General features: G+C 37.8%; 1 protein-coding gene and 1 long non-coding RNA gene across 8 annotated transcripts in view; both read right to left on the reverse strand.

Moving 5' to 3' along the window:
• Positions 1–12567, reverse strand: part of nrxn2b (neurexin 2b) — a 736473-nt gene that overhangs the window by 319984 nt on the left and 403922 nt on the right. The gene's annotated exons all lie outside the window — the stretch shown is intronic.
• Positions 473–3960, reverse strand: LOC122869786. The gene is made up of 3 exons (XR_006376412.1): positions 3824–3960; positions 2177–2209; positions 473–734 (listed from the first exon to the last, which is right to left on the reverse strand). It is a non-coding gene; the product is annotated as an uncharacterized LOC122869786 (long non-coding RNA).

The following is a 12567-nucleotide window of genomic DNA, read 5'->3' on the forward strand; positions in this document are numbered from 1 at the left end:
CTTCCACCATCCTGAGATGGTTCCACAGAAACCATCACATTTTTGGTAATGACATCCTGACATCCACCGGCGTTAGATGCTATTGGAAGCACGCGTGCAGCAAGACTTTGTACTCTTTTTCTTGTCTTTTTGTCTTCTGTTACACATGTTTTACTTCTGCATGTGGAATGATGTCTTTTCAAAACCTTTTTAGCGAACAGTCCATAGCAATATTGGCAAGCCAAATAATCCTTAACAGAAGCTTCATCAGAGGGCTGCCTCCATGTCACTATTTGTCCTCTGCCTTTTTCCAGGACTTTGGTATTGTGCTTGAAATCTCCTTTATTTCTCAGTTGTTCCAAAAGAACCCTTCTGTCTTTTGATCCTGATGGAAAGCTGAAGACATATGCTACATCCTGGATCTCCATATGCTTTCTCTGCAAATGTCTCGCAATCCTTAAGTGTGACTGGCCACAGTAGAGACAATAATGTCTTTTGTCGCGTGCTCGTTTGCCATCTTCCCTTTTTGTACAAGTTTTTATGGTCACAGTTGATTTTGTTTTGTTCGTCTTTTGTTTTTTTTGTCTTTTCACATAAGTTCTGAGGTTCTTGTGTTTGTCTCGGCTTTTCAAATCTTCCTCATCACTGGATGATGATGCAGTGTGAGTTGGCTTGTACTCTGGGTCCGATCCTGTATGGCTGCATAATTCGGATCCAAAGGAATCCCACTCTGGCTCCTCATGGATATAGTCCAACTGTAAGCAAAAAGCATAATCATCATCAGAAAAAATAGTGTGAAAGTAAAATAGCATGAGCGCTTTCAGACAATTTCCAGTCATCACATCAACAATCACATACAAATTAAAGAGTCACTTTACCATCATTATCTTATAGATGGACTACACTATTGTAAAAGTGTATTATAATAAAACAGTGTGATACTTTTTTGATTTCCATACTTTTACTTTATGTAAGACTACATTCATAATTTCCATTTGACTTAATACACCGAAATACACAAACTGACACTGACAAAGCATGGCATGTTTACTTCTAAAATTCAATAAGACAAATTAGTCTTTTGTTCTGATAATATGTTTGTTTATAATATATACAGTACTGATGCAGAGTGGATTATCCTGGTAAAGAGTTTAATTGAATCTTGACTTAACAGGGCACAAAATTAGCACCAGCCAAATGCTGATAAAACATGCAAATGGCTGGTAGATTTGCTTCCCTTACCAGCCAAAAAACAATGGTAATCTATTGAGTGACTGGCAAAATTTGAACATTCCTTAGCCATTTGGCCAGTGGACAAAAAAAGGTAAATTTGCACCCTCTTGACTAATAAATCGGTGCAGCTGACATCTTTGAACAGAATCCACTTATTTTTCACACCTTAAATGCCTCTGAGAGACGAAGTAATGCATCATCTCTACATGTATGCAATTAGACAAGACCCAGCAACAGACTGGCTACAGTCCTGCTGACACCTTGGCCTCGGCACAGTCAAAAAGTTGCAGATACTGTTCGGGACTCTACTTTAATATGAATTCGATTTAATCAGCTACTATCTGTGAGTACACAACAAGCAGACACTGATAAGAAACTCATGCAAAAGTTTCATGCTCAGTATAACAACAACATCCACTGTAGACTACATAACTGTAGCTGACCTGACATCAATCTATTTAACTGGCAGCCTGAACTTCAGGAACAACATAAATCAGATTAAGTAAGACGGTGTAGTCCCTCATTCATCCAGGAGTGTTCTATCGTAGAAAAGGTTTCAGTTGTAGTCATCTGGACACTGTTTTCAGAATCAAGATTAATTTCTGGTTCCCGTCCCATTTCTTCACAATTGAGAATGACTTCCGGATGGGAGCCGAAACGTCTTGATTCTGAAAACAGTGTCCAGATGACTACGACTGAAACCTTTTCTACGATCAGATTAAGTACTTTCTACAGAGAGTCACATTTCTAAAGAGAATCATGATGGATAAGAATTGATTCTTTTTGTCATCTCTAAAATTCTAAGGACTCAAGATGTAGAACCTTGTGTGTATTATATGTCCTCAGTTTACGTTATTAGTTTTATTTTAGAATTCCTCCTTTAACATTGAATTACAACTACTGACAACTATTCCAGGGAAGTGAAAAGTCTGTATCAGGATAGAGGAAAGATTCTGTAACATACCTGTGTTGGCATCACAGCCATCGCCTTCTGGACCTAACATGAAAGAGAAGATGGAAGATTATTTCCTGTTATTGTCTGAAACAGTTTCAACAAAAAAATTCCAGTCACGTACAGCTGGACAGTGATGCTTTAGTGCTGCTTTCATCTTTTCAAGTGAGAAGACATTTCATATATTACTTATATAGTACATTTAAAAGGGCATTCATATATCTAATGTATAAAAGACAATGTTAAAAACTGAATTGGGCACCCTGTCATAAGTACATGAAGTTACAGTCCACACACTGGAGTCTGTATATTTGCATTTAGTGAGTTTGGTCTGTATTAATAACATGCATTCCCAGACATCTCAAGTCTCCCACCAGGCAATGTGCTATTTGTGCTTTGTTTCCAGATACTGATATATACACTCAGCAGCCACTGTATTACACCTGTACAGTCTAATGCAGTTTAGCACAACCATGCCATAAACTCTACCTTTACAAAGCTCATGTTAAGTTGTTCTTGTCATAGTCTGTCAATTCAATTCTTGTTTATCACTGAAGTCATAGTTAAAGGTGGTGTTGTATTGGACTGCATTATATTGAGAAGTGTTTCTATTTTTGTCCTCCCTACTACAAAGGGGGTAAGAATATTAAAACCAGAAACATGTCCAGTACAACACCATCACTAACTATGCTCAGTGCTACAACATATAATATAGTTAACACATTTTTGACAGTGTTAAAAAGAAACATATCTATACTGAAGCGACTTTATGGCAGCACAGTTGTATTGTATTATGTGTTCCCAAAAGTGTTCAAAAAGGCAACTGTTGGTCATCTCTGTGCCAGGATGCCAGTTTCCCTTTAAAATATCCTGTCAACTGTGTTAACTGGGTGGACAGTCACAGAGGTGGGAGTGAGAGAAACAATAGGAATGGTAAATCTATTTAACAGTAGCTGATAAATTAGGAATTATTCAGGCAGCAAGCCATGAGAGCAGAGCTGTTTTGGGATCAAATTTTAAAAAGTACTGTTACTAGTTACTTAGTAATAGATTACATCTATTTCAGTGACTTTTCTCAGGCTGATGGCATCTTTAAACTGCATTTCAACTCAAGTGTTTAGTTCACAGTTGAAGCTGAACTTTACTGCCACAATCGTTGCATTCTAACTCTTTTTCCACAGTTATCAATACACAGTGAAATGTCCCAAAATTTCACACAATATTAAAAATTATAGCATGTGATACTTAAGGATACAACATGAAACACCACAAAAACACTTATGAACCACAGGCATTTAAAGTTATTTCCACAAACTGAGAAAAATGGTACAGTCTACGTTTAAAAATGCTTAAAATGGTTATCTTTAAATGAAGGTTATAACTTACATTTGGCCACTTGCTATATTTTCAGAGAAGCTAGTGGAATCTTAATGCGTCTATCATTAGTGGCGCACGAGTTAATTCGCTTGTTAGGAACTCCTACGGTCAGAATTAAGTTCACATATTCAAAAATACACAATTTCTACCTAAAATATACTATAACTTGGCTTTATTTGACAATTATTGTAGTGTAATAAGTTTCATCCTGGCAAAATAATATTGTAAAGTTAGCTGACATGTGGAAGCAAAACTCAAGAGCAAGACATCATAAAATCTTACCTGCACTGAAGCTGTCTGGAAAAGCCTCCTTTCGCATCTGCTATGGTGAAGTTTGAGTCTCTCAATTCTTCTAAATCTCTCCAGGGTCCTGCAGCGTTTGTCCAAAACTCCCGACTGCAGGTCGCTCTGAATTGAAAGGTGGGGAAGGGCACGTAACACGCTCTGTAGGCAGCAGAGCAAGTGCAGGTGGGGAGCCCTCCCTTGATGGGCCATCAATTAAGCCTGAGCTGAAGGCTGCCAGTGCACCACAATATTCTCCACTTCTCAACTCTGACACAGGCCTGTATTACAGGCTAGAATGTTGAAAATAAAGCAATTACCACATTTATCAGTACAAGTACTACTACAGTACTACTACAGTGCTTAAAATCAAAAGTTTTTACTTAAGTAAAAATACAAAAGTATCAGAATTTATTTAAAGTACCAAAAGTAAAAGTACACCTTAAAAATAAAAGGAGTAAAATGGCCCATTTCAGAATAATCTATATTAAGTTTTTGGTTTGTAATTATGCATTAATGTGTTCATCACTTTAATGTTGCTGGTAAAGGTGGAGCTCTTTTAGATTACATTATTTGCTGCTCTGAAGGATCAATAAAGACTTATATTAACCGGTAATAATGCATCATAATTTATTTGTTGATTATATTTGGTATCATTAATCTGAATTTGCAAAGTAACAGGGTTATCAAAGAAAATTTAGTGGAGTAAAAACAATATTCCCCTCTGAAATGTAATGTAGTACATTAAAGTACAAATTGAAATACTCAATTAAAGTACCTCAAAATTGTACCTAGGTACAGTATTTGATTAAATGTACCTAGTTATTTGCCCCCACAGATGTATATCACACATGAGGACCAAACATTAACACCTTTCAGTGTATGCAGTCCAGTTCACTCATGACAGCTTCAAAAATTACAGTTAAAATGAAATAATAATAATAAAAGGTGAGTAAAAATGGATGACTAACTTTGATGCTTTATATTTGAATGAATACTTAATTTGACTCAAAGCATGGTTTGTATATCTGACACATTTTTCATCCCAACCTTTAATTAAAGTGTTATGATTCTCTGTTCACTAGCCTTTTTTCTAAATCTTCCACAGTATTTTTAATCACATGCTGACCCTCAGTTCTACAGATTTGAGTTTACTTACTCATTTAACATTGCTGTTGACAATAAGGATAAAGTGATAACACAAAACACATGATATTCATTTTTCTTGTGTTCTTTGTTTGCTAATGCAGCTTTGAAGTGTTTAGAAATTAGTAGTAAGGATCCTATTACATGAGCTCACTGAGTTAGCTAAATAGCAAAGTGATATGAATTTAATTTTACTTTGGTGACTGTGTAGGCATCCCAAGACCAGTTTCAGGTACCATTGAGGAACTAGGAGGTAGAAGGTGGCCCAGAGCCTCTAAACTACCTTCAGTTAACACTTAACCAGGGAGTGGCTCTTCCTCAAAGTGTCTAACATCCATATGGCAGACAGAAAGTTGCCATGTTCATGTGACGAAGCTATCCAGCCACATGATATAGCTGTGGAGGGGGCTCAGTGGCTGCCACAGTTTGTCAGAGTCTGAGGCCTGCTAGCTAGCCCCATTCAGTAGCCTAGCCAGGACAGTCAGGCACCCTGGAGGCAAGGTCTGTGACTGGCTGTCCAAAGTGATGCCACAGTTAACTGTCCAACTACAGGTTGAGTTTCCACTCACTCCAGCGGCCTCCTGAACATCAGACCCATCAAACATTGTTCTGTATCACTGCACTGTAGCTACTGTGAGAAGTAAAGCTGCATGTGCTTTCATCATGCATTGTATGTGTGTTTTAATTAATAATAGGTTACCAGAAGATAGCAACATTTATTTTTTAAACACAGCAACAATATCTGTGAAAGCACTATTCAAAAACATGTCTGTGTAAGTAATTATGTAGGTAAAAGTCTTTCTTCCCTTTGTTCTGTCAGGCCACATGTAGATAATGTGAGCAGGGCTAGCAAAGTGGAAGGCAACTGAGGTGAATTAACACAAGTATTCTGTGTATTTGTACCTATAGACAGTTCTTCTCAGTTCCAGATATCTTTTTTTGTCATCTGATTCTGCTCTTCTTCTCTTGACCATGGGTTTACTTGTCTTAGATAGATTTTGGCTTAATTTCATCTTTCCTTTAGAGGCATATATATGAAACATAAGAATTCAGTAACCACAAAATAAGATAATTCTCAAAAGATGTAATGGCTTAGCATAAAAACAAGTTTGAACCCAGATGCACGAGACAGAGGATAAGTAAACATTTACTTGTGGTCAAAAATAGGGCTGCATGAAATGATAAAAAAAATCATATTGTGATTATTTTTTACAGATATTGCGATTGCGATATAATTCACAATTAATGGGAATGATAATTTTTGCATCAAAATTCTAATTTTCACAGAAAAAACTATTAAAATCATGATGATGTGACATTTGTTGCAGTCTGTACCAAACAAACATGTTTTCTTACATCTGAAGAACAAGATTTGTAGTCCAGGGCATCTCTTTAGCTCTACAGTACTTCGTTATAATGCTGTATTGTCACACATTTTACCTTTATCAAAAAATTGCAGCTTCTGCGATTTGGATATTGCTCTTGGTCATATTGCGATTTCGATATTATTTCGATTACTTGTGCAGCCCTAGTAAAAAACTAAGTCAAAACCAGGCAGGCAGATGAAAACAAGCAAATTTATACATAAAAGGGGTCAAGCTGACAGGAGAGTCACTATATGGTAGGGAAAACAAAGCAGACATGAGAATGTGCGGCTGCCGTTGTAACAAAAGATTAAGAAAAGCCAAATGTGGGCAGCAAGTTTTTGCTCTGGGTTGTATCATTGTCATCTTGTGATTGTCACTTTTACATTCATATGTAAAACTTCATGTACTTAAGTTGTGCACAGGTTGAAGAACAATGTCATAAGAACGAAATTTTACAATGTAGTTTCAGTCGTCATACTGCAGTTAATATAGTAAGGCCTTCCATTTTTATGTAACACATTTAGTATCAGATAACAAGATTAGGACTTAGGCTATGCTAACATCAGCATGCTATCATGTTCGTAATGACAATGCTAACTTGCTGATGTTTAGCAAGTGTAATGTTTACCATGTTCAACATCTTAGTTTTGCATGTTAGTGTGCTAATTAGCATTTACATTTATCATTAGCATTTGCTAATTAGCCCTAAACACAAATTATTGTCATTTATTTAGTTATGACATTTATTATTATGGCATTAGGCACTAGATGAAAAGTCAGAGGATCATAACGTAATTACAATTCACCCCGAGGGAAACATGAAATGAACCACATTTCATCACAATTCATCCAATAGTTGTTGAGATATTTCAGTCTGGACCAAAGTGGTCGACCCACTGACTGACACTGCCATCCCTAGAGCTACGCCGCTAGTGTAGCTAACAATAGCAGGCGTAAACTGAGGAGGAAAAGGCAGAAAGTCATTTTAGCTTGTGTGTGTGCAGCTAGCACTTAAGTTAACTTAGCTTCCTTTGTAATCTCTAAAGCACCACCACATTAAGTGATGAAACTTCTGTGCACCAGGAAATAAGTAGTTTGCCTACATAAATGTTGACGTATTCAGCTGGAAATAAGTCTCTGTAATAATTCAATATATCATCAATTGGTATTCTTCTGGAAATTTGCTTCCAGTGTTTGCATCATTTATGCTGTGAGTATGCATGTGTACATACACTCAAAAGTAAATATGTTGGAGAGCTTTAGTTATCTATATCTTAGCAGACAGATGCTTTGCATGCTTTGGTGCTTGTAAAATTTACTAACACTCTAATCTACTAACACCCAGTTTCATCTGACAAAAGCAGTAGTTACTTGCTATTGGAATTTAAACCATCCAAATACTATGCAGAGTGTTAAAACTGTGGTCTGACAGGCCATTACACAACACAAATTACTCACAAGTAGCTAAACATGAAGAAAAAGTCAATTTGGAATTTAAAAACTTGAGCAGTTTACATTTAAATTAGTTTTCAGGTAGGGTCTAAGAACCCTTTCCACTTTAGATGTAATGTTATGAGTGATTAAAACAAATTATAACTTTTTTAATATCTTAAAAGTATAACACAAAAGTAGATTAAATTAACCAAAATGAAATTTCATATACTGTATTTCATTTTAACTAATAAAACCTTGTGACTGCCTTTTTCTAGTCTTTCTGTAGTTTAAGTTGCTCCGGTGCAATAAATCAGCAATGTCAATAGGGGCGATAGAGAGCAAAAAAAGTGTGTGTATTCAGATTATGTACACACACGTGTAGATAGACATTTATTCTCAGTTTGGCACTTTTCTGAGGACCTCTCTGAAACTTTGAGAGAAACACTTAAACAGCCTCTGGAGGCCATTACAGTGAAAATAAAGTGAGGACCGGCCTAAATGTCCTCACTTTGCAAAATGGTCCTCACTCCAAAGGTTAATAACTCTAGGTGGTCCTCACAAAGATAGCTGTACAAACACACACACACACACACACACACACACACACACACACACACACACAGATTTGACCAGCAATACTCAATACAGTTGTGCCCAAATTTCCTTTTTGTCTCCCTCTTTTTTTGCTTCCCTGACCCTCTTTGCCATTACTCTCTTGAGGACCCCCACACACACACACACACACACACACACACACACACACTCAAACTGTGTGTCAGGGAGGAGGAAAAGAGTGGAACAATGGAGAAAGAAATTCAGGGAGAGGAGACAGAGAAGAAAGAGATAGAAAAAATGGGACATGGGGAGGAAGCAGACGAGCAGAAAGAGGAATTATAGGAGGAAAGTGTTAAGGGTGAAAATCAGTCATATAAGGGGTCGGTTTGGGGGCGACGTGGGAGACATGGCAAGAAGGAAGGAACAAGAGTGTAATGAGGATAGAAAAAGGGAGGGAGGGAGAAAAGAATCATGGGGGTGAATCAGAAAAATGTTGGAAACAGTTTTAAAGCTTTATCTGCCTGTTATCTAGAACCATTGTGAACATTGTGAGTGGATGTGTGTGTATGTGTATGTGTGTGCACTTTGCTGATTCATGCTGCTCTCTCCTGCTGCACTGCTGGTTCGTTCCCTGGAGACCACAGGAAGCAAGGAAAATATCTCCTACAGTATGAAGCTCTTCTACGTCTTCTACGTCTCTCCCCGCCAGTCTGCTTTCTCTCACTTCAGCTTCGTGTGATTTGTGTTTTAAAAAAAAAAGTATTTAAAAAAATATAGAAAAAATTATACTCCTCATCCCTTTTTTTATCTACTTGATGTATTATTTAATTTAATTTTAAAGTAGTTAACTATTTTTTTCCTTCCTTCAATTATTTGAAAACATTGTTATGCGATTTAAAAAAAATAAAAATCTCAAATATCACCATTGGCATTGGCCTAAAAAAACAGTATTGATCGGCCTTTACATCTGACCATGCAGACAGGTACAACACAAGCCAGGCATCAACCTAGGAAGGACCTTTCCTTCCCGTCTGACTCAACAAGTCCCATGAACTTAAAAATACTAGAAAATTAAATAACCCTGTTTCCCACCACCCTCTACCTCCCCTCTTTTGTCTGCTTTTTTAAATACAGCAAGTGCCAGCTGTAGTTACCATACGCTACTCACTGGCTTGTTTCCCTTGTGTTCACAGTTTCACTGCTGTGATGAATCACTGCCATATGAGAGGAGGAGGGTAGAGAGAGAGGGATAGTCAGAGAGACTGAGAGTCAGACAGACGAAAAGAGAGAGGTAGACATAAGGAGGATTGAGAATGCTGGTGCCAGTGGTGGAATATGGCAACTCGTTCACATACATACTTGTTATATTTGCAGGAAGAGAGGAAAAGAGCCTCTTTTGTCTTCTCTCTCAAATGCAGAGGCTCTACCTTTACAGTACGTTTCTCACCCATTATGTATCTGGAAATATCCAGACTGTGTCCACATCCCTGAAGGACTACAATTCCCACCTGGCATTAGCATGTCACCAATGTCTCTCGAGTGACCACTTTTCAAACCGGAAGAACTTCCAACCCAAAACCCTATTTCTAGAATACTCGCTAAATATCTGAAATAAACCAAGATCTTTACTTTTTCTTAACATAGATCATCTAGCTGAAGTCTAATTACTAGCTATAGTAGATATTTGATATATTTAGTAGATATATATTTTTATGATCCTATATACACTACTTTGAAGAACTACAACTGTGGTGCTGATTTGTATCAAGCTGCATGGCGGGCATGTAGTATTACAATGCTTCACACCATGTGTATATTACAATTTCTGTGCAATTAGCAATCACATATATCTGTATAAATGACAGTGTATATAGTGTTTATAGCTATATATTTTTCTATCCACCTTTTTCCTGTATGTGTTATGTCTGCTGTAACAAGCAAATTCCCCCGGTGTGGGATCAATGAAATTGATCTTATCTTATTTGATGGCAGTCCCAGTTGCTGACTATGCTCACACGATAGCTGAAGTCAAAAGCTCTCTATAACAGTTGGTCCCATGTCTGTAGCCTCTTTGTTGCTGGATTATAAGCCTTCAAACATGCACCAAGGTCAAGGTTCCAAGGTCAGCATCTCAAAGCAGGAGCCGTAAAGAATCTTCATGCTGACATATCTTACTCTCCAGGTCGAGATGTATCTGGTTCACATCTACTCCGAAAGTTAAAATTTTCTCATTTAATGGACACAAGCCATCACAGGCGTAGTTTCAGAAAGCACTTTGCTGAAAATCTAGGGCATTATAGTACTACAGGCTTGGAGGAAGGCCTGGAGGAAGTTCTTGGGTTATGGCTGAAAAGACCAACCCGTTTTCATTCACAGGTCATCAAATACTGAGGCATGCATAGGCTACTATTTACACAACCCTGGAGATTTTTTGTATCTTTTTGATTCTTGGTTTTGAGATTGAGAGAGACAATATGAAGTCCAGTTTGATGATATATATGAACGTGACAAGTGCAGGGATAAATCGAGGAATGTGAAAGGTAAATTCCAGTTTGATATCCCCTTTTTAAGAAAGGTGATTTCATGATTAAATATCCTCAGCCACATATTCTTGGAAATATAAAATTAAATGAGCAACTTCACATTTTCACATGGTTTACAACACCTTCGTGAGAGATTGTGGCGTTTGGATTCAGGTTACGGCCGACTGGCAGCAATTTGAAATGGAATGAAGCCCACTGATGGCAGACAGCCCAAAACAGGAGTCGAACATGCCAAGTCCACCCACAATTCCCTACGTACGCTACGCGTAGCAGCGTCCATAGCAACCACCATAACAACGATCTGAGATCTGAGAGAATCTTTGTAATGACTAACAAAAGGACCATATACATTCACTGAACAAAGATTATGAAATTAAAATGCACATTTCTTGCTAGAAAGCACATTTTAATGCAGAAACTATTTTAAAAATACTGCATTTTCCACTGAGAATAAAAGAAATGTCCACCATCTTGGTTTTCACAAAAGAAACTTGGCAGTCATGTGACGTGGATGCAGACCAATAGAATAGAATAGGACAAAAAACTTTATTTCTCAGAACTGAAGGAGAAATCATTACTGATTACATAACATTAACCTATCATATTGTTGAATTATCAAGGACGTTGAGAAATGCTGAGGAGATCATTGAAAGAAAACCTTAACATGGGAATTAACAGTGAGGAAAATACTTCCGGGCGGCGGGTCCTTGGTTCTCCAATGGGACTGATGCTCACAGCGTCTTATAGTGCCGCAGTCAGGTTAATATTGGAGTGAATGGCTGGCCGGAGCTGTTTCTCTGAGCGTCTAATTTTGCCACGGATGGTTTACATTGGAGTTAACTGAAAGTTTGGTGTGTCTCATACAGACGCTAAAGGGTACCTTGTGCGTCTGTATGAGACGTCAAAGGGCAAAACGTTGGTATTTCATGACCTAAGAATGAGAACGGGTTGGAAGGGGGGAGGTGGAGTATAGCAGCAATACGGGGGTCAGCCTTTTATCTTGAAGCAGAATATCTGAAGAGTGGTGACTGCACTGTGAGTTGAAAACTGATTCAATATTTTATCACTGCAGCTAGGCCAGGCATCAAAAGTTTTGTAGGATTTGTATTTTTTGTTGTTGTTGTTCTTCTTCTTTTTTGGTCCTTGCCCCAAATGCCACTAATGATGATAATAGTGTGGGTGGGGTGTAAGATACTGAAACTATACACAGTCAGTTTTATTTACCTTTATGTGTAATCTTTTCCTCTTTTACCTTTTGCATCCTTTTCTTTCATCCACTACACTGCATTAGAAATTATCTCCAAAAAACACACACAGGCAGAGTTATAAGTCTGTTTTTAGCCTGCGGATCTTTATTCTAAGCTAATTCAAATGCAGTCTAACTTGCGAATCACACAGCTAACAGATTTTAAACCGAATTACCAATGGGCTTTGACTTCAAAAGGTAAAAAAGGGTGGGAGGAGATGGCATTCCTGCCGTTTTACCTCCTAAAATGACCGGATTTCTTGCTTAAAAGCACGAGACTCCTCTCTGCCATGCGCTGCTGCCATATATTTACTCAAAGCTGTGGCTGAGCCCTCAGGGGGGACCTGCAGGCCTGTACTTCTTCCTCTACATCTTTGTTTCTCCACCTCCCTCCCTCATCCTTCTTCATGTACTTCATATTCAAAATTAGGCCACTAAATTGTTGAGCCAACG

The sequence above is a fragment of the Siniperca chuatsi genome, linkage group LG22 (assembly GCF_020085105.1).
Source record: "Siniperca chuatsi isolate FFG_IHB_CAS linkage group LG22, ASM2008510v1, whole genome shotgun sequence".
Classification (NCBI taxonomy): domain Eukaryota; kingdom Metazoa; phylum Chordata; class Actinopteri; order Centrarchiformes; family Sinipercidae; genus Siniperca; species Siniperca chuatsi.